This window comes from Ascaphus truei, chromosome 17 (genome assembly GCF_040206685.1).
Source record: "Ascaphus truei isolate aAscTru1 chromosome 17, aAscTru1.hap1, whole genome shotgun sequence".
NCBI classification, from domain to species: Eukaryota; Metazoa; Chordata; class Amphibia; order Anura; family Ascaphidae; genus Ascaphus; species Ascaphus truei.
Genome location: NC_134499.1, coordinates 22573419 through 22597396, shown reverse-complemented (window position 1 = coordinate 22597396; position 23978 = coordinate 22573419).

The following is a 23978-nucleotide window of genomic DNA, read 5'->3' as shown; positions in this document are numbered from 1 at the left end:
TACCCACAGTTCACTTGGTTGCTTCTTTGTTATTGTGACGGTAGGGGTAGCCAGCCTCACATAATAAAGGTGAAGCACGGCTGGCTGTCCCAAAGCCACGTGTAATGGCCGCATCTATGAGGCTCATTTTGTCCTGTGTATTATGTGTTTTGTGTAACCTCTTCCATAAGAGAGCTTTATCACTGTGTGATATCTGGAAGGGGGAAACTATGTGTCTTGGGGAACTGGGATGGTAACAAAGCACTTTTATTTATTGTGTTATTGTTTTCCCTGCACAGTTAGTAAGCCGGCAATGTCCTTTGTGTTTCTGGCATTTCTACGTGTACAGAGACAGTAATTCACTTAGATGGACTGCCTACGGAGAAATACCGGTTCGTGACAGAGCTTGGGATCGGCTGGAGTACCTGGACAATGGTGAGTGGGGATGGGATGTGACTCAGGTCTGAGAACTGTTTCTCGGCAGTGCAGAGCCTTTGTTCTCCTAGACGCTGTGGCGCCTAACCCGCAGGGGGTATGGGACTGGCCAGGGGAACCGTTGCTGGGTTTCAGCCCCGTAGGCATGATTCCCATTGACCAGTTCGAATTTCCTGCTCGCCAGTAGCTCACTCCCCGATGGGTGGTCCTGAGTCCCTAAGACAGCCCTCTACTCTGATTGGTGCAGCCGGACAAGCCCACGTCCACCGATTGGCTGCACCGTCATGATCTGTGCTCTGATTGGTCGGTGGCCTCTGCTCCAGCAAAAAGTTAGGCAACGGAGGCCTATGTAAGAGGCACGGCTAATCAGAGTACCAGAAAGAACAATCTTGGAGTCGAGATGAGAGATCTTGGAGCATGGAATAGAGACTGTGACGTCACAACTAGGGGGCGATTCGAAAGTGCTATTGGTCGAATAGCACCGAGAAGCCAGTGCATACTAATGTGTCCTGTCTGGTGATCGTGATCCCGGTGTGAAAAGGTGGTAAAAGTTCTGGTCTCCCGTGACAGGCTTAGGTCCTAATCTTACCTAAGGATAACAGGCATCCGATGTTTTATTCTGCTCTCCCCCCATCTCCATCTGGGTCTCTCACGTATCAGACGTCTCAGAAAATACCACGGCGTTTGGCACAACGCCTGTATCACACCCTCTTTGTCCCTGTTTGGTAACATTTTAATAAATCCCATTGTTTTAAATAGTGTTTCCACCTTTTGTTCTTTATTAGTTTCGGTTTCCCTTTTATCTAACATGAATAACTGTGTTAACTATTTATTTAGCATCTTTATGTTAGAAGGATTAGCCTTTATCCATTGTAACATTATGGATTTTCTGGCAGCCAGTAATGTAATTTCTATGAATTTAGCTATTCTCGCCCCGTTATTTACGATCTTCCATTCCTCTAAGTCAGCGGTGCGCAAAGTGGGGGGCGCGACCCCAATATGGGGTGGGATATTTTGCTGGGGGGGAGCGGGCAGTTGCAGAGGTCCTGCGCTCTTCCCACAGGCATTTAAATTAAATGCCGGGGGATCCCGTGAGGCCCCTGCAACTGTTTACTTACCGGGATTAAGCCGGCTGTGTTGCGTCGCCATGTGAAGTGACGTCACATGCGTCAAATGGCGCCACGGTCACGTAACGTCACATGACCTCACCCGGATGAAGGTAGGTGGGGGTGGGGCGCGAGAACCAGGGGGGAGAGAGACAGGAGGGCGCAGCACTAAAAGTTTCCGCTCCCCTGCTCTAAGTTACCAAATATCAAAGATACTGATTCTTTAACGGCATTTATTTTAACATTCTGCTGTATATAATCCAGCACTTGGTCCCAAAAGTTTGAGATCTTGGGGCAGTCACATAAGCAGTATTTTAGGTCTACTTTAGGTTGTTGGTAGATTGGACATCGACTGTAAGACAATCTGTAAGATTTTTCCTTGTACAGCAGGGCCCCGCTTCTCGGCGCCACGCTTTTTGGCGATCCGCGGATACGGCGGCACCGAGAAGGGGGCCGCCATGTCTCCTCCGAGGCTTTGCCGCCAGCGCACATGCGCAGAACATAGCTTGCGCGCGCAGAACCTAGGTCCCGCGCGCACAAGGGGGGTAAATGCCGGGTTGCGCATGCGCACAAGAGGAAAAATGCCGGGTTGCGCATTCGCATAGCTGAAAATCGCCGGTTCCGCTTTCCGGCGATTTTCACTATACGGCGGGCCCTTAGAACGGAACCCGCCGTATGCCCGGGGCCCTGCTGTAACTTATGTTAAAAGCACTATGCCCTGTGTGTCAATTTTAGTTGCATCTCACTCCATGTTTCTGAGATTCAGATGTATTACATCTAATTCTGTTATTTCTTTGAAATCTTTGTTCCAAGCCTCAAAGGCTTTATGCAAAATACTCTCATGATTTTTGTCTCCCTATAAATTGTATATATCTGATATAGAATATCTGCCCTCTGGAAAGACTAAAGAAATGATCAAATATATTATTAGACAATACTTCCTTTTTATAATTCTCCAGTGATTTACAATCATGTGTCACCTGAGCATATGACTACCCATGTGAGCTAGGTACCTCGCTCTTTTCCTTTTGTTCATCAAAAGTAAGGAACCTCCCTTGGTCTTCCTTTATCAGTTGTCCTATGCACCTTAAACCCTTGCTCTAACGCAATTGAAAGGATGCCTTATTTTGACCTGGGAGGAAGTTTGCGTTAACTATAATAGGAGGAAATGTTGAGATTATGTATGATTATCCCATGCTTGACTTTATTATCTTCCATGCTGCGTAAGTGACTCTTATCAATGTGTTATGTATGTATGTCTTTATTTATATAGCGCCATTAATGTACATTGCGCTTCACAGTAATACACGTGACAATCATAAATAACAAATAATACAAATAAAACATAATGGGAATAAGCGCTTCAGACATAAAAGTAACATTTCGGAAGAGGAGTCCCTGCTCTGAAGAGCTTACAATCGAATTGGTAGGTAGGAAGAACGTACAGAGACAGTAGGAGGGCGTTCTGGTAAGTGCATCTGCAAGGGGTCAAGGTTTATGTATGAGGTTTAAAGTATCAGCCACAGAGCTACTCATCTGCTTTGTAAGCAGGTGTGTTTTAAGGTGGGTTTTAAAGGTGGATAGAGGGAGTGATAGACGGATATTATTTTTAATCTCTTGTGGGAATGCTCCCCACTTTGTATGTAGTATATCTCTTAGATTCATATGCCACGACAAATGCAAGGAGCAGGCCCCCCCCCCTACCCATAGCACACCTGTCATGCATTTTTTTTTTAGGGCGCAACTTTTACTTAAATGGCAGTGTTGCGTGCCCTATTTCACACCTCGCGAGCTCCCCCATTTTACACCTCGCGAGCCCCCTCTATTTCACTCCCTTTTCCCATGTATTTCTCTCCGTCTCAGCTCTCCCCCCTCCATCAATTACCCCACTCTCCCTCAATCCATGTCCCCCCGCCTCACATGTATTTCTCTCCCCTACTCCCTCTTTTCCTCACTCCCTCTCCTCCTCTCTCCTCTCCCCCTTCCATCAATTACACCCCTCTCACTCAATTCCCTCCCCCCTCACATAATTTCCCCCCACAAAATATATACCAAAAAAACCCACCCCAATGCAAAAAACTTCCCACCCCCAAATACATACAAAAAAATCTGCAACCCCCAATTATATACAACCCTCTCCACCTCCCCAAATATATACAAACACCCCAAAATACATACAAAACAAAAACCCAACCTCCCCAATACATATAAAAAAAGACCGCCAATACATATTAAAAAATAACAATACATATTTAAAAAAAAACAATGCATATATAACCCTCAAATGCATTTAAAAAAGCCCAGACATATAAAGAAGCCCCACTCCCTCCTAATACATATTAAAAGACCCCTCAATACATATAAAATATCTCCACTGCCCCCCAATACATATATAAAGACCCACACTATCCCAATACATATAAAAAGACCCCCACTCCCCCAATACATATAACAAGACCTCCACTCCATCAGAACATATAAAAAGACCACCACTCCCCCCCAATACATATAAAAAGACTCCCACTCCCCCCATACATATGTAGCCCTGGTAAGAAATGGGGCTATAGTTCTATCCTCCTCCTGGTATAATCCCTGGTAATTGCAGGTTGCCAGGAGTTATCATGGGTTTCCCCCACTTCAAGCCCTTGCCCTGAGTGGTGGAGTAGGTCACCTGACTCTGTGTCAAAGCAAGAGACACAGGGGCGGTGCCTGCTGATATAAAGAGCAGTGCACGTCCTATTTAGTGGCAGAGAAGTTAGTAGTGTGATAGTGAGTTGCAGTTGGAGGAGAGGAGTGATCAGCTCATGAGTAGAGCGGATCCAACCATAGTGTAGTTAGTGAGGTGGACCAGTACCTCTCACCCTGCTTAGGGGGTGAGGGAAGAGTTAGCCCCACTCTGGATGCCCTTGATCCAGAGTGGAGGCAGGGAAGGACCATCCTAAAGGGTGAACAGTTGGTGGATAGTGCATAATCTGTACTGTCGGCTGCTGCTGCCCTGCTGTGAATAAAGACTGCTGCTTTTAAAGAAAGACAAACATGTGTGAGACTGGAATCTCTCATCCCTGTGTGGGAACACTCTTTGGTAAGGATTCCACCCGCATTCATGGGGCTTACTAAAGATGGAGGCACTGCACCATTGAAACAGAACGAAGGCATCCACCCCAGAAACCTGTTCCTGTTATCCCCCATGTCATCGCGGGAGATTCAGGCCCTCCTGTTGCCAGCAGGTATGCACCACACAAAGACATGTAGCCAGACCCCAGTACACCTTAGAGGGCTGATCTGTGATTGGCCCGGGGAGAGGGGGTTACACATATAAAAAGACCCCACTCCCCCCATACATATAAAAAGATCCCCACTTTCCCCAATACATATAAAAGGACCACCACTCCCCCCAATACATAAAATAAGATCACCACTCCCCCCCAATACATATAAAAAGACCCTCACTCCCCACTAATACATCTAAAAAGACACTACCCCCAATACATATAAAAAGACTCCACTCCCCCCCAATACATATAAAAAAGTAGACATACATTGGGGATGTTCGGGACCGGTGACCGTGGGGTCCGGCGGCTGGTCGCAGCCAGGTCCCGACTCTCCATCAGCTGCAGACCTCCTCACTCTGTGTCCCATGATGCGTGCACCGGAAGCTGAGGCGCGCTGACGTCAGAGGCTTGGACCTCGGCATGGGACCGAAAGGCCTGTATCTCATGGAGAGCCGGGGCCCGGCCGCAACCAGCATCCAGACCTGGCCAGAGCCAGCACCGCCCCCCAAGCGCCCCCCAGCCTCCGGGCCACCATTACCTTTTTTTCCCCCTCTTGGCAGCCGTGCATGGGGCCCGGGCGGCTGGGCCCCCTGACTCACCGGGCCCAGGACGCCAACCCCGGCAGACCCCCCCTGTTGGCGGCCCTGTCTGTATAATTTGAACTCGGGAGAGTTCTTGCTAGGTCAGCTGAAAAATGTTTGCCAATAACGTTTCCAACCGAGATGCTGCAGCTTATTTTCCTGCTGGTTGAGTCTCTATATAGTCTACTCCCCAGTGGTATGTGCATAAGAAAATTTTAACATTTAAAAAAAGGATACATTTATTAGTCAGGGGATAAGATGTTTCATGTGGCCTCACTGATACAATGTGTATTTGTATTTTAAACAGTATTTTTATGCTCCGTATAACTATATCTCACACAGAGATATACAGAAACACAACGTTGCTCACAGAGGTTACAATCTTAAGTGAAACTGTGTTTGACACATGCCAAAGTCAGTGCCCCTATCCAATAATCGTCAGCATTTAGCAGGTGCAGGGTCATTTTTAAAGTAATTACTCTATGGCACAGAGGTAAATTCCATAGAGATTCTCTCCCAGAAAGGTCACTGCAAATTATACATTATTATGCATAGATGCAAAGACGGATTATCTAAAACTCCTTAATTTGCTCTGGCATACTTTCCCATAGCCAGCTTGGCTTGAAAATCAAAATCAGCTTCAACAGCTGTCACCATTACTGTTTGTTCCTGAAATATCAACACCTGGCTTCCCACAGTTATGGTCTCAAAATAAGGAATCATCGTACTGACATAAAGATGATGCATGATACCAGCATGGGCAGGTGACTTCCACACACAAGCGGGGCACTACGTGTTCCTGGCCTCCCTAGAGTAGCGAAAGGGTTAAAGATGTATTTACTACTAGTCTCTACTAGTATACCAGTCAATCAGTTGGGTTAACAGCCTTAGGTTGCTTGTTGGGTCAATATTAAGGGTGGGCACTTTCACTAGTGTTTTGGTTTTGACAATAAAAACTGTTTTGTTTTTTTTAACAAATTATGGAAAAAAAACCTCAAAATAAGCAAGAAATTGTTAAAATAACCTCATAAGACATGAAAAATGCTTAAAATAAGTATAAAATCATAAAAACAGTAAACTAAAATAATATAAATGAAAAACTTAAAATAATTCAAGATATCTCTATGCCACCATATAGACCCCACACAAAGGGGTGATGGTGCTCGTCCCAGAAACTGGTTCTGTTTCTAGCAGAGAGCTGACACTAACTCCCAGGTTTCATTCGACTAATGAAGATCGAGTTCTAGGTTCTTTTAAGCTCTCATTCCAACCGCCTTCACGTGAACATTTTGCAATATAAAACCTTAGGAGATTTGGAATTGTTCATCTAATTTATAAGACATACAAAATACGCTGAGCAATTTCCCAGAATGGAAATGAGATACTGTATGTGAATCTAATCTGAAATTAGAGTTGCAACAGTTCATAAGGCATCGTAATTAGCACCTGCCAGTTCTAAATAGAAGAAGAACTCATTGACGGGTCCCTTGGATATTCATTGGAGAGACATACTTGAGATTAATTTTACAGACAACTGGATTTTTCTGTTGAGTCACGCAAGTGTAGCTAAATAAAATAAAAACACTCTCATCCAATAAATAGTGTGTTCAATTACTTGTATAACTATGATGCGTTAGAACTTACTGTACATACAGGTTGCTATGTTATATGTTCCGCCAGGTCTTCATAATGTAGTCTTTCTGTGTATATGTTTCTTGATGATATTGCATATCATCAATAGTGCCAGTGCATATCATGTCCACTGAGTAACAGTGTTGATTGAACGGGAGGGGAAAAAGGGGATGGGTCCTACTCAGCTGAGTATATAATCTAACCGGAGTGGTGCTATCTGGGATAAGGAGTGAATATGTACTGTATATACAGAGAGGAAGATCCCCTTGATGCACTCTACTAATATCGTAAAATAAATACATTTTATTATTTTCACTTAATGAAAACACAATTTTACTCAATAAAACCTACTTCTAGCGCTTCCACTAGTTTGTCTCAAGCCAATTACCATAAATATCGGTGAAACCAACTTCTAAATCTGTGTGTCCCAATAAGGAACCCCTCTCTCTTGTTGAGCTATTGAACACCAAAAGGATAAGTCATCTAATGGATAAGATGTATATACATCAGGCTATAGGGGTGTATGACACAAAATAGCTAAAATGTATTTATTTTACGATATTAGTGGAGTAGAGTGCATCAAGGGGATCTTCCTCTCTGTATATACATATTCACTGAGTAACAGTGCCACATTGTACACGGAATCAAATGAATCGACTGGGCTAGAATGAATAATATAACTAACTGTATATAGTATGCCTGGGATATTCCACACTTCTGGTCACGTGATCGCTTCCATCGGAGCGTTTTCCCCTAGAAAACGAGTGTCTGACGTCCCTGGCTTATCATTGGGGCACTGTGGTAGGTGTTGTCCAGCTATTAGCTATGCTTTATTAAGCATTGTGTTTGGCACCATTTCCAAAGAAAGCCGTATAACGCTTAGAACATTTGAAATGGACGGGTAGGCTATGTTGTTGCTTCTCTAATGCTGCTGTTGTGAATATTCTAAAAATTCTTCTGCGTATTCTTTTTTTTTTTTTTGTAAATTCTTTGTTTCTTGCTTTTTCATTCTTATTAACAATCAGCTGTCAAACGTTACTCATTTTATACATATATATATATATATATATATATATATATATATATATATATATATATATACATATATATAATTTGGGGTTACAACTTACAACTTACAACTTATAGCTGTGCAGCCTTTTTTAGGCTTACATTGTTTTTCTTAGGTATTATATTATTATACAATTCTTACATTGGTGCCTCTTTTATACGTCTTCAGCATCAAGGTAGTTTAATTATCTGCATCAATTCTCAAATTTGTGCGTCTCCTACAATCTTTAATAACTTTAGAAATACTGTCAATATACATTATGATACCTAGGTTCAAATAATAGTAGTAATAATAATTGTGATAAAAAGAATAATTATACCGATGTCGCATGAACTTATCTAATCGGAGTTCATATTGTTTTTGTGTTACCCGATCCTTTATTTTATTCTGTTAGTTGATTACCTTGAAGAGTAAATGCTCGACTTTTGAGTTATGTTCCTATGCTTATGTTTGTTTCTATCCTGTATTGCCTTCTTTCCTATGTGCCCACTGTCTATGTGCCCATACCATGGAAACCAAATCTCTTTACATTTTCAAGTGGTATCTTTGATTGTAAGTGAGAGCTTTTCCATCGGCATTAGGCCGAGGCCCGCTGCCTCAGTAAGCGCGCCCGCTGCCTCAGTCAGCGCGCCCGCACTGTATGCAGGCGGCTCGTAGAGAGGCACTTGACCACTACCCTGCGGTCCATAGGGAGCGGGAGCTGGAGCGGGGGGGAGGCGTGTGGTTTGAGCGGAGGGCTGCAGCGGGGGTTTCCCAGGCTGCAAGAGGGTGTAGCGAGCCCCCACACATGCCCTCTGCTGCTCGCTCTCCATGCTGCTTCCCCCCCCCCCCTGTCTGTCGGTCCATACCTAACACACAACACACACAACACACACAACACACACACACTTCCCCCCCTCTACCTTTGGAGGTGGGGGAAGCCCTGACACTCCAGCCCCGGCACTGATAGGTCACCAGCACACCACGTGACGCGTCACCGCTCGGGATCGCAATCCTCTTGCATCCCCTGACGGCTGACGCGTCACAGCGCGTAGTGAGCCTCGTCGGAAGGAGGCAGTGGGGACAGACATGCATGAGGTAAGGGGCTGGTGGCCCGCCACGCCCGGCCGTCTGCAGCGGGTTCTCAGCCTTACTTCCCACACTCTGGTTATCCATTGGTCTTTTCTGGGAGCTGCTGACTGCTTCCATTTCGAAGCAATAGCACATCTTGCTGTATTTACAATGTGTATTGCTAGGGATTTCTTTAGTTTATACCCCTCAATCTCTTCTCTATTTAGTCATAGAATGCCGCTTCAGACCTTGAGGTTTTCTCACCTTTGTAATTCTACTAATCTGCTTTATTATCATATGCCAGAAATCATTTATTGGTTGACATTTCCACCATACATGCATCATTAATCCTATCTCCCTGCAGCCTCCGCATCATTTATTGGAGACCTTGGGGAAGCATCTCTGGAGTCTCTGGGGGGTATCGTTCAGTACCATCGGAACAATATTTTATATGGGTTTTCTAAGCTTTTGTCGATATAGAAGAAGTATTAGCGACCATTCGCTCATGAGAAATTCTACCCCCTGCTCCCTTTATTCTGCATATTCCAAAGGCTGTTTTGGATATTCTGAAATGAAAATGTGAATAAAATGAAACTTCACTCAATCTAAGGCTGCGGCCAAGCAGGGAGCGAGCGCGCTGGCGCTTGTGCGAGGTGAAGTCACGCGCTCTGCTCGGCAGGGAGATTTGTGCACAGCTAGGAGTGCGCGGGGGCGTGTTGGGGGCGGGGCCATGATGTCACGGAGCTGGTTCACCCTCATTGGGCGAACCACTCACGTGACGTGCCAGTGAGCGGAAAATTCAAATTTGGTTGCTTCGGCAAGCAGCTACGCGCCATGCATGCGCAGGCGCTCGCTCACGCTGGCCACACACATTGCAGCAATGTGTTTCATCGCGGCCAGCGTGAGCAACCGCTCAGCATCACCCTGGAGGAGGCCTTAGACTTTGATAACCACAAGTGTGTAAACAATGTAGGGCCATATTTACTAAGCAGTGGAACTCCATAAGTCACATTCTGGTCCAGGAAGACATCACGTGGCCCATTGATGTGAACAGGCTGCACAGTATCTTCTTGCGCTGAAAGGTGTCTTCTGGACCAGCACTGAATAGCATCACTTAGTAAATATAGGTCCTTTCTCTTCCTATATGATTCACCATTTTTAAGCCATTTACACTAACTTATGTTTTTTTGTTACAGAATGGAAACGAAAACTCAAATATGACGATTATATACCTATGCAATGTGTCATCTCCACAATGTACATGATTCCTTGGCTGTTACCTTTTGCTTAGACACTAGTAATTTAAGCGACAGAAACAGCTGTTTGGTGACGTTGGTATGCACTGATTTCAATCTGCTGTGACAGTCATTCCTGCAGATTCAATGCACAGTTGGATATCTTGGTCCTTTAGCCCAGCAAGAATGTAGCCTCCTGTGTGCAAGCCAAATCAATAGCACTTTTTTTTTAGGGCAAGAAATCCTACAAAATATCATAGAAAAATGAATGGTTAGCTATCCACGTAAGGATGCGCCGGGTCAATTTTAGGATGAGCTCAGCACAAAATTAGGTGGTGCTTACCCAATTTAATATAAAAAAATGAAAACCAAAAATACATGGGCATTTCTTAAAGCTACAAACCAGGCAATATCCTACTTGTGTGTGTGTTTTTTTTTATACAGTAAATCAGTTCTGTACTAGGAAAAAATACTTGTAGCATTTTTGTTTTTAAAAACATCTCTGAATAATTTTTTTTATGTATTATAATGTAACAAGCATTTTTGTTTCTATAGCAATCATTTACAAAGTCACACCCCCTTCCTCTTCTTTAACAGGCTCTTGCACACCCCTTTTTGAGCCCTGCCCTCTCTCTAGCAATGCACCAATTGTATCTAGTGACTCCCTGGTCACATGATCTTCCCCACATAACTTTGTATCTTTGCTCCTTTTCTGCTGCACTGACAGCCATTTAGTGAACCCCCGAGCCAAATCTTCGCCGATCGATCACAGGAGAACGGATCGATCGGTAACTTAGCTAATTACTTATGTGAATTGTATTGATGCGCATATTAAAAGGGGAAAATAATAATAAAAAATAAAAAAATGGCAGCTTGGACTGCTGCTTTAATAGCACTCTTAGGCTGCGCTTATAGTGCCTGGCGACGGCGTCGCGACGTCGCTTCAAAACAAATCCATTGACTCCATCACAAGCGCTTATAGTAAGCGCGATGGCGACAGAGTGACAGAGTGACGTCGCGACCAAAATTTTTGAAGCCGGGTAAATTTTAATTTTTTAGAGACAGTCGCCACATGTGACTGTCTCTAAACCAATCAGAGAGCGCTGCCCGCCCCCTTCATGATGTCACTGCCCTTGTCGCCAGCGACATCGCTTAAAACGAAAGTTTAACTTTCGCTAGTTGCGATGGTGACATCATCGGTCGCGTCGCCGTTGCCGGCACTATAAACGCAGCCTTACGCAACTTCCCTGTAATTTTGAACACCAGGAAAACTTAGTAGCGAAAGGTTAAATATTTATTAATTAATATTTGGTATAGAGAGCAAACATACCCTTAGACATAATAGAATGAACCACATTCCAACAGATTATTGACACACCTTTAAGATCATTATTTAACCAAAGAATCCTAAACTCTGTATTAAAAACATATTTTCTAGGTAGTGTCCAGTCTCATCTCGGACATAAATCCAATATTGTAAATAAGAGATTCAGTCCACATCTCCACATACAACAGCGATCACAAGATACTGCGGAAGGACTTTGACAATTTTTTTTGGTCCCAAATAGAAATGGACGAATCCGCTCAAATCCGTTTCCCGGATTTTTTTTCGTATTTTCAACCCAAAATCCGTTTCGCGGTTTCACATCTGCAAACGGATATGGTCGTTTTTAATTCGAGCAGATTCATTTGAAAAAAAACGCCATCGGCTACAACCCGTGGACGGATTTGTAGAATCCAATCCGTGGATTCAGCAATCCGTTGGCCAATCCGCGGATTGGATTGTAGAAATCCGTCCCTGGCTTGCGGAATCCGTGGCGTATACCGGTAATAATAGTACAAAATCTGCAAAACGTGAATCGCCCTTTTTGAAGATGGATCCGCTGAAATCTGCGGACGCCGGCACCTCCCCATCACCCCCCCCCCCCTGGTTGCAGGGGGGGGAGGGGCTCCAGTGGCACCGGAGCGAGGCCCTTTTGGATTTTATCTTACTAACCAGGGGTCCCAGGTGTTCCAGAACTGGGGCATCTTTTTTTGGAGCATGGCCGTCAGTTTCTCCATTGTCATTACTTCATTTATTCTTCTAACTACTGTCGTTCTCAAGGGGGCTTTGATATGCTTCCAGGCGGCTGTTAGAGAACATCTAGCCGCTGTCAGTATGGCCGAGATTAGCCTGGACATTGGCGGTGGAAGGTCATCTATGGGTTTGTTCAGCACCAGGGACAGTGGATCTAGGAGGATGGGAAGTCCCGTGACCTCGTGAATAAGCGTCTGGATCATGGTCCAGTACCTCTGGATCTCCGGACATGACCACCAAATGTGGGCCATGTCCCCCTTTTGACCACATCCCCGCCAGCACAGGTCTAGTGTGCCGGGGTAGATTTGGCTCAGCCTTGCCGGAGTCAGATACCACTGAAATAAGATTTTATAGATATTTTCTTTTATTGTTGTACAAATTGATGTTTTAGAGGCTTGCTCCCAGATATCCTCCCAGTCTTCTTGATCAATTGGAAGGCCTAGTTCCTCCGACCATTTTTCCATGTAACAGTGGTTCGGTGGAGTGGACGATGGCTCCATTCCTTTGTATATTTCGGAGATCAGAGCTTTTTGGTAGGTATTTTTGGTACATAAAGATTCAAATCTGGTTAGCGGGGGGAATTTGGAAGTTGGAGATAGCGACAGTAGGAAGTGGCGGACTTGTAGGTACTTAAACAAGTGGAAGCCTTGGGTCTCGCATTTATCCCGAAGTGCCTGGTAAGTAGCAATCTCATCCTTCTGCAGTAGATCGGCCACCATCCTAATGTTGTGACTCTGTAATTGGTCAAATTGACTTGGGGAACACCCTGGCGGGAATTTGGGGTTCCCCAAGATTAGGGTGAGCTGGGATGGGGACGCTACCAGGCCATACTTCCCTTTGCTTTTAAGCCATACATCCCACGTGCATCTCATTGCCCCCAAGCTGAACCTCGCTGGTTTGGCCCCGCTGCTGCCAGTGGTCCATAGTGCCACTTGGAAGGAGAGGGGGCGGGCGTAATGTGACTATTTCAAGCCAGGAAGCTGAGGCCGGGTCGCAATTCCAAACTACAGCCTGCTTCAGTTGTGCTGCGATGTAGTACTTAGCTATGTCGGGGACCCCCACACCTCCTCTCGCTCTTGAGGAGAGCATTACTGATCGGGGAACCCTGGGCCTTTTGTCATTCCAGATAAATTGGAGAATTAGTGACTGCATGTTTTTTAATGTGGCTTGTGTCACTAGGATTGGGAGAGTTTGGAAGTTATACAACAGTCTTGGGAGGATGTTCATTTTTACCGCGACTGTTCTCCCAAACCATGAAATTTGGTGTTTTTTCCAGGTTTCCAGGTCTTTTTTAATCTGGCCAAATAGAGGGGGTAGTTATATTGATATAGGGTGTTGTAGGAGTTAGAGATTTTGAGCCCCAAATATTTAATATAGGTGGAACTCCACTTATAATTATAGTTGGCTTGGATGAGTTTCCACGTCTGGGGGGGGAGGGAAATGTTCAAGGCCTCTGACTTGTCCATGTTCACTTTATAGTCAGATACTGATCCGAATTGGGTCAGGAGCCTTGCATCAAAGCTTTTTAATCACGCTATGTTTGGGATTTATCATATCTTCCAAATGCCCTTTGCAGCTACTCAACACAGGAGAGCTATCCTGATCTGATGCTGCTGCCCGTCCGACACTCAAAGGGTTTGAAACCAATCTTATGAATGACATTCACAAAGGAAACATCAGGTGAGATGTCAGAAAGTGTGTAATGGGAAAAGATAATTGTACTAAAGCCAAATGTGTTTCATGGAAGATCCCGATTGATTACATTATGCAGCAGATACTGGCACTTATTCTAGGAGGCAAGATTAAAGTTCATATTTCAAACAGAAGGATTAACATGATTTCCTATTTAATTCATAACAAGACCTGTAGAAACAATCTTTTATGCTCCCATGATATCATAACCGTGTTTGATTAACCTGTTCAAGTATTGCTTTGTTATGCCTCTCTTGCATTAGAGGATAACTCCTACAATAAAGTGTATTTTTGCTTCTGCCTGTTTGGCGATGGCAGTCCTTTTGGGTGACTTTACCAAATACTTGGCCCAGAACCTAGGAGAGCCTAGTTTTTTCCATTGTTTGCACATAATCTGTGGCACAACTCTTGGGAGGTCTATGCATAAAGACAATATGTAAGGAAAACCAACAAATGTTATCCTTTGCCTTTTGGCATAGAGTACATATGGCAGACACTTTGCTCCAACGTTGTCCATGTGCATTGAGTTTAAATTAGGGTTTTGTCGAGAAAAAGAGTTATTGTAGAGCTACACACATGCACTTTTAGGGGAGGCCTTAGAGCAGGTCTGCACAACATACGGCCCGTGGGGCCCGCGACAGCTTCCTCCAACCCCCACCCCACTTCCCTCCCCCACTTCCCCCCCACATCCCCCCCACTTCACCCCCCACTTCCCCTCCCCCACTTCACCCCACCCCCACTTAACCCCCACTTAACCCCCCTTCCCAGGTAGGGAAGGAGCGCGCTGTCACCTAAGAAACTATTGGCGAAACGTGTCTGACAAACTTTGGGCATCACAGGCCACCGTACTGAGAAGTTGGAGCTTCATCCGGCTTGGAGGCAGCACTGCGACTGACGCGCATGCGCTTGCACGAGAGGTGTAAGCGGGAGCTGTGGCAGGGAGGACAGCAAGAGGGAGAAACCTGGTCTGTGTACGAGTACCAGAAGACCCCCCGTTGCTGATACATCTCTGCAGAGAACCATCTTAATTGCTGGAGCGGAACCCACACCGACAACCAGGAATTCTGGAGGTCGGCTTGTGGTTTCTGGATGCACTCCTTCTCATTGCCATATATTGTTGGCTGTTTGTGAGTTTTCAATCTCTTTTTACTTATTTGTTAATAAAACGGTGCACTATATTTCCCTTCTTTTCCCCAATTTGAGGTACCATCAGGAAGTATCCCTTATCCCTACTGGAGAATTATTGATTAATGTAAGTGTATTTCTTACTGAAACTAACCTTATATTATTCACTGCCTTAACTACCCCTGATTGTGGTTCCTTCTTTCTGCTTATTATTTCATGTGTCTCGGAGTCACAAGTGGAATCACGCGCCGGAGGATCCCTTTTCTTTTATGACTGTTACCTATAGAGGTTGGTGAATCACCTGTAAGAAACTCTGGCGGCAGGACTCCATTTTGTGTGGGACTGAATTTTACCATTTACCTTAATATGGTTTGCGCAACTATTCTTTTTTCCTCCTCCTCCTCCTGCAGCGTTGCGTTGTCATGTCGACACGACATCCCATGATCACGCATTGCCATGGCAAGGCGACGTCACATACCGCCATGACATAATGATGTTGTGACGCTGGCAGAGGCCGCGCGGTGCTGGATAGAGATGAGACCCTGCTGCCAGCATGCCGCCTTGGGCCCCACAAGAGGTAAGGCTGGCCCTGAATACTGTACAGTATGTGTACCAAACTGTGTCTCACACCAGGCCTGAAGCAGTATTAGGCCTCAGCACGGGTCAGTGCTTATGCGCTGACCCATGCTGAGGCGCGGTTATGCTCGGCACTGAGACCCTGCAGCCGCAATTAGAGCGCTTTAGCAGGGGTTCGCTTACGCTTTTTACGCAAGCGTGCGGAAGCGTAAGTCTTATGAAAATTTTACATTTTCACGCTCATGGGAGCGCAGGGCCGATCACGTGAGCGGTTCGCCCAATGAGGGCGAACCTGCTCCGTGACATCACTGGCCCGCCCCCTGACACGCCCCCAGACGGCGCGCGGTCTAAGGCCAGGGAAAACACCCGCTTTCCCTCAGCCTCAGCGCGCCCCCGCCCTGCATTATTAACCATGGACGCAGCCTTAACCTGTCTCCCTAACAATGGTGAGAGACTTCATTACGGAGATTGCAATCAAACAATTTGACAAAGCAAACGTGTACCTCGTGCCTTTCTCTTTATTTTTATATTTACTTCTATTTCTAGAAAATAGAAAAGTTCTATTTACTTTTATAAACTTTTGTTGAATTCCAAATAGCTAGATAATAAAGTAAAGCTCTTTAGCAGTTTGAACATCTTCACGTAACCTTTACATTAGGTAACATGAAACCCAAATGATTGAATCATAATGGCAACCACGCCTGTTGTTCACCAAGCCATTTTATTAATACATTACAAGTGACATCAAGCTAAACCAAAAAGACGGTATAAAACGTCACTGCAGAAACTGCCTGAATTTCTAGATTTCATTGAATATGTTTAGGGGGAATTTCAACTATCGCTAAATTGACAAATGAATTCACCCAGGCTTAAAATAGCCTGAAAATATGACACAATACCCTACAGTACAAGTGGGGCGATACAACAAGAAACGTCAAATCGGCCTGAGTACTAAGATTACATTTGAAATATTTTTGTGTCAAGATTACTGTGCTAAAAAGTAAAACAAACCTTCCAAAAATGTGTGTAATATTGATTTTGTATGGCCCAGCTTGGCTTTTGATACCTCATACACAGGGCCGTTTTAAGACCTTCGTAGGCCCTAGGCACTTTTATTTCTAGAGGCCTGTGTGTCCGATATTTTTACTCATTTTTATGCTAATTTCATCGTTTGCTTGTTTCTTTCGATACTTGCGATATTTGGCATCGATACTTTTGTTTCGATATTTAAAGGTATCGAGATACTTCGAAGGCATTTTAAATTAAAATTTGCTGTTTTCTCTTATTTTGTGATTTGTTTTTTTGTTTAGATATTTTTTCAAGTGAAATATTGTAGGCCCTAAAAGGTTTGTAGGCCCTAGGCACTGTGCCTAGTCAGCCTAATGTATAAAACGGCCCTGCTCATACATAGGATGCAGGATTTGTAGTTTTAAATGATTTTTGATGCATTGCGTCATGTTAAACACCCGATTGACACAATTTAAATGAAACAGAATTATGTACATCAACAGACTTTTTCTAACCATCGATACGCTGCGTGTCTCTATTTTTATTTTTACGCTTATCTAGCAGATGGAGAAATTTCAGGTTAGTCAACAGGCGACAACAAACGTGATTTAAAATTAGATTTCCGTGAACCAATTTCGAGTCAAAAAAAAAAAAAGCAATTTCAGACTCATTAGGTAGGCCACAATATTTGAGATATTCTTATTTAATCCTGTGAAGTTAAGAGGAGGCCACTGTTTCATTATAACCCTGTTGGAGGATTAATAGGAAAATAAGAGCTGTATGTGTATGTCCCAATATAATTGTATTAAAGAAAAAAAAGAGATGGAAACTCAAAAAGATAACCAAGGACCATCAATTTAATTACAAACTTTTAATTCATAGGTGGCAGTATCAGTTTTTCAAGCATCTATGTTAATCAGGCTGCTCTGACAGTGGTAATCAATTGTTCAGCAGTCTACTTTTTTTTCTTAATTACTGTTGCACTACATTACATTTTCAAAATGTCAAGCATCCTCTTCTGGAGATGTAATAAATCATCTCTGCGCTGGACCAGAAGTGAGAATAAAACCAGGAGCCTATTATTCTCTCCCACCTGACCTTGAATGCGCAGAATAGAAAGGGATCGTTTAGTGATCAGATATCACAGAGACTGAAATAAGTACATATTATATATGTCTAAAACACCCACAACTGGGAAGGGTTGTATCCTCTAGAACAGGGGCGCTCAACCTAGTCCTCAAGCTCCCCCCCCCAACAGGTCAGGTTTTCAGGGTATCTCAGCTTCAGCTTCAATCAGTCCCTGCTTCAGCACAGGTGGCACCATCATGATAGAGCCACCTGTGCTGAAGCTGGGACATCCTGAAAACCTGACCTGTTGGGGGGGGGTCTTGAGAACTGGAGTTGAGCCCCCCTGCTCTAGATCGTAGATTGTAATCTCTCATGAGCAGGGCCCTTAAGACTCTTGTACCCGTGTGTGCTTTGTTCTTATTTGGTATGTCATTCTGTTTGTCGTTTGGATCACTTTGTACCTACAGTGCTGAGGAAACGAAATAAACAATAATCATTGTTATTATCGCTTCTCTTTGCTTAGAAGAGAGGAGCGAGAACCGCTTGCCTTGTTGATGAATCCTCCTCACGAGGTTCCTTTTTTGGTGTGGAGACCTCTTCACGCACTTTTTGATCATTTGTATGTGAATGTGACTTAATGATTTCCAGTCCGCAGATTAGTATGCAAAGATGAATGCTCCTCTCGCTATAGCTACAAAGACCTTAATAGGCAGCCTCCCAAGTGTGATGAGATCTGGGCACGGATGAACTTTACAATGTCATCGGTACCTATGAGACACATTTAAAGCTGCAGATCAAGCAATATCCTACATGTGTGTGTTTTTTTTTTTAAATAAATCAGTTCTGTACTATGAGAGATTTCTTGTAGCATTGTATTTTTAAAAAACAAGTCGGAATGACATTTTTTATGTATTATAATGTAACAAGCATTTTTGGTTTCTATAGCAACCATTTACAAAGTTACATTCCCTTCCTCTTCTGAAACAGGCTTTGGCACACCCATTTTTGAGCCCTGCCCCCTCTCTAGCAGTGCACCAATTGTATCTAGTGACTGCCTGGTCACATGATCTTCTACATAGAACTTTGCATCTTTGGTCCTCTGCTGCTGTACTGGCAGCCATTTAGTGAACCCCCGAGCTGAATCTTCACCGATCGATTACAGAAGAACGGATAGATCAGCAACAGCTAATTACTAATCATTGTGTGGATTGTATTGATGCACATATTAAAGGGGGGGAAGGGGGCACCCACGAATATCTTTTCTTTATTATGTTTTTATTACAAAAAATGTACAAATAAAATGTTATCTTTTAAGCACAAAACAAAGATTCTGGTCCATATTTACTAAGCGGTGCTGTTCCGTTAGGCACCTTCTGGCATTCACATCGCCCATTCATGTGAATCAGGTTGCAGGCCGGTCAAACACGCTGCTGTGAGACGTCGTTATACGGCCCGGTCAGCAAGATGCAGACAGACCACGTGTCACACGCTGCGCGGGAACACTGCAGGCAGCGAGCGCGAGGTGAGGCGGTGTGCTCTAACCCCAATCACCCGCCCGATCGCGCCACCACCCCAATCACTATCACTCACCTGATCGCACCACCACCCCAATCACCCGCCCGATCGCCCCACCACCCCAATCACCCACCCAATCGCGCCACCACCCCAATCACCCGCTCGATCGAGCTACCACCCCAATCATCCGAATGATCGCGCAACCACCCCAATCATCAGCCACTTGATTGTGCCCCCACCCTAATCATCACCCACCCGATCACCCCACCACCCCAATCACCCGCCCAATCGCGCCACCACCCCAATTACCCGCCCAATCGCACCACTACACTCATCCGCAGATCACGCCACACCCCAATCACCCGCTGATCGCCCCGCTGATGATACAACCCAGGTCTTGCAGTCAGATTTAAAAATTGACCTCCAACATATTCTGAGTTTGACGGGCCTGGTCTATAGGGTGTCGCGTGGGACATTAAGTGTCATATGAAATAGCAACGTTTAGTAAATATGGGCCTCTATATTCATTGATGCACCCATTTAAAAATCCCCCCCCCCCCAAAAAAAGTTTTAGCATCCAAATTGTAAGCAATACGTAATGCTTTCACATTAAATGGCTCACTCTTTATGAGTAGAATACTATTCATGCCTCGGGGAGATCGCACACACACTGCATATCCTTGAAAATATGTACGTGTAAAATAGATTTCCCACAATTGATGGAATTAGTAACCCTGTATCTTTATTATTATTTTTTTTATAGCAAATTACATTCAAATTGTTTACTAATTCAGTAAAATAGCAGGCAGCATTTTCCTATTAAATATTTAATGATGATGTTCTCTTACAAATGCGATTAGTGGACGTATTATTAAAAAATAAAAGAAACATCCCGCATGCATTAGGATGACATAAAGAGTACCTTTAATTATTTAATAAACTATTATTCTCTGCTTTACAGTAAGTGCTGTACAATGTATTGCTGGGCCCACGGGCACTCAGAGGGTTAAAAAGTCAGAGGTTCTCAACTCCAGTTCTGAAGACCCTCTAACAGGTAAGGTTTCAAGGATATCCCAGCTTCAGCACAGGTGGCTTATTCAGAGGCTCAGCAGGGACTGATTGAGCCACCTGTGCTGAAGCAGGGACTGATTGGGCCATCTGTGCTGAAGCAAGGATATCCTGAAAACCTGGCCTGTTGGGGCGTCTTGAGGACTGGAGTTGAGAACCCCTGTTTAAACTGTTGTCTCTTCTCATGTACAGTATGTACAGTACAAAGACATTATCTTTATAACTGTTTTGTCCTAAGGCGTACATACACTTATTATGCTATAACATGTTAATGTATACGCCCGCTTCCCTTCATTAACCAATGTAGTTATAAGCCATTTCATGTGTCTGCGCATCAATAAACTGTAGGGACTTATAGAAATGTGGTAGTTGTTGAGTTGGTGGAAAGTTGTACGGAATTAATTTAAGGGGTTTGTGTATGAAGGCAATAAATGTCTTTTCTTGTGTATTGCACCATTTTCTCCTGGCAAATGCATTAAACATAAGAGGCTTAATGAATACAGTTATTGATTATGTACAGATAAAAATCGGAGATGTCCAACAATAGAGGCAAAAAGTATATCAAGGAAAAGAGAAATTGATGATCCCCATGCATTAGAGAAAGAGACACAATGCAAATCATGCCATTCAGTATAAAGCAGCCTGGACAGAGATTTCTTACAGTTATTAAGAGACAGAAACATGTGAAAGAGTGAACGATTTTCTCTACACACAAGAGAATCTACTATGTACTGTCAAGATACAGTTTACAAGTGTTATTATGGTAAACACGCGTACTTAAGTAAGGAATGTATTATTCAATAAGAAAATACAGTGCAAATGGCAAGCGTTTATTCTATAGAACTATCATGGCACAAAGAAAACACTAGAGGGCAGTGTCTTCACATTTTAAAAGAAGAGAGAGTGGCAGAGTACTTACAGTACAGATAGATAGATAGATAGATAGATAGATAGATAGATAGATAGATAGATAGATAGATAGATAGATAGATAGATAGATAGATAGATAGATAGATAGATAGACTTTTTGTCTGAGCACTTTTACTTTTATGTCTGAGCACTTATTCCCATGATCTGTTATTTGTATTATTTGATATTTATATGACTGCCACATGTATTACTGCTGTGAAGCGCTATGTACACTAATGGCGCTATAGAAATAAAGACATACATACGTAGAGCGCTGTATACACGTTCAGTGCTATACAGTATAAGAAACATATTATTATTATATAAGGATGCTATTCAGGAGGACTATCTGTCTTCCATAGACGATGGAGATGAAGCACGCTCGGCACTTCCGCAGCAAGGAGTCGCACTGCCGCAGTACGCCTTAAAGGCGACTCGTGGATATTGGCTTAGAGGATTTCCATCACCACCAAGTCCTGAAATGTTGTGCCCAAAAATGAAGTGACGTGGTAGCGGGAGCAGGGAGGCCCTGACGGCTCCACGGCAATAGAAAGGGGTTCAACAAAGTATAGGAGGGAAGCATATTTTAGAGAAAGAGAAGTGCTAGAACAAGAGGTCATTCTCTGATGCTGGGGGGGAGGGGGGGAGAAGGGTGACAGGCTATGGGGAAATGTGAGGGAGTACTTCTTCGTGGAAAGGGGTTGTCAATAACCTCTCAATAGGAGGTGGGGAGCGGGGGGGGAGCTAATACAGCAAATAGAAAATGCTTGAGATGGGCATAAGGCTATCTTAGAAAAGAAAGTCACAGATCAAATAGGGTCTGAGGGTCTACAGACAATAGGAAAATGGTCTGACTAGGTGGACCAAGTCAAATGTGATATTTCTATGTGTAAACACATGGAATTGCTTCTCGGAGAGTAAAAAGGTAATCCATCACAGACGTGTAGCAAATAAAAATATCACTTGTGAGCACATTCTCATCTTAGACAGGTCTGCAACCCGGCTTGTCACCAATGGGGTCTATGCACAAAGCTCCGATAAGTGACTTATCGCCAAAAAAAGTCTATTGCCATTCAGTAAGCCCCGTTAAGTCAGCGATAAGAGAAGCTTTAAAACCACCTGGAAATGATTTGTTACAGTAAGGCCAATGAAAGAGTGGAATTTGCTCCGTTTGCAGATGGTGAGCGTCATGGAAGATCAGAACTTTACGTCACTTTAAGGGATGATGTCACATCCTTTTGAACTAAGGTAACCTATCACATGGTACAGCAACCAATGGGATTGTTTTCAATCCCATTGGCTCTAATACCATGCGATATGGCCATGTGGTTTGAAGGATGTGACGTACCTCCCTTTGAGATGACGTCACATCCTTCACAAAAGAATTCCGGTGAGATTTGCGCAGGGAGAGGCGGTTCTCTCTCTGCAGCAGAAAGAACTCACCGGGCAACTCCTTTTCAGAGAGGCGATCTTCACACCGCCGGCTACTCGCCATTTTTGCAAATGTTGCTGTCACTGGTATTCGGGGCTTTCTGCACACCGTGATAGCAACGCTGCCAAAAATGGCGATTTAAAAACCCTGGCAATTTTTTTTTATCGGCGCTTAGTGCATAGGCCCCAATATCTCTTAGCATACAGTGCTGCCACTGAAGCCAAGGATTCTGGGTAATGACATGCAAATGAGCACACAGTGTCACCTTTTACTTCTTATCCATTTTTACATGGAGCCCCAAAGCTTAGGCCAGCTGACTTATGGAGGCGGGCCATTAGACGGCTGTGACTGCTAATGCCAGCACTTTCACGGAGGAGGCTACTCTTTGACAAAGTCCCACAAGGGCACGCAACGCGTCAGAGTGCTCTTCCGTGAGGAACGTTTCTATTTTGTATGCACCGATGACCCAATAAACAACTTTTAAGTGACCAGCATCAGCTTGTGTTTCGGCGATCCCGCGGCGGCAGTGCACGGCGCTTCTTCCCTTGGCTGGAATCTCTCCTTACCTGCAGTCATTGCTGAGCCAGCGCACGCCCATCCAGACTTCTTCAATCAAGTTTCAGTGAGTACTGCAATGTTATCTTTTATTCATGGATCCAGCTCTAGGGTGTTGTTTATCAAGATAGCTGGGAGTCAGGTTGGCTGATGGTCTTCCCTGATTAACCCATTCATTGCTGGTTTACACCCCATATATGAGCTTCAATGGGATCGTTTATTGGATGGATCACCGTGGACTGATATGCTAATGCGTTAATAAGTGACGGCTGTTTGCTTCATTTCTCTCTGGCGCTCTACTGTGGGAGGTTTCTCCTAATCCTCCCATTTTCTATGCAGCTTTTCAGCACAGCCTGTGTTAAAGGAGTGCAGAGCCAGTAAACCTACTCACAGACAGCTTTTGATGTATATAAACAAGCATGTTCAATGAAGGAGGGGGCTCAGTGAGCCACGGTGTGTTCACCCCTTATGCTTTTTTTGCAGAGAGGGAGCGCAAACATTATTTTATTGGGCCTTGTCCAGTTAGACCTTGTGGAGGTAAACAGTAAACATGTGGAGGTAAATGACAACTATTATGATCGGAAAATAAACCAC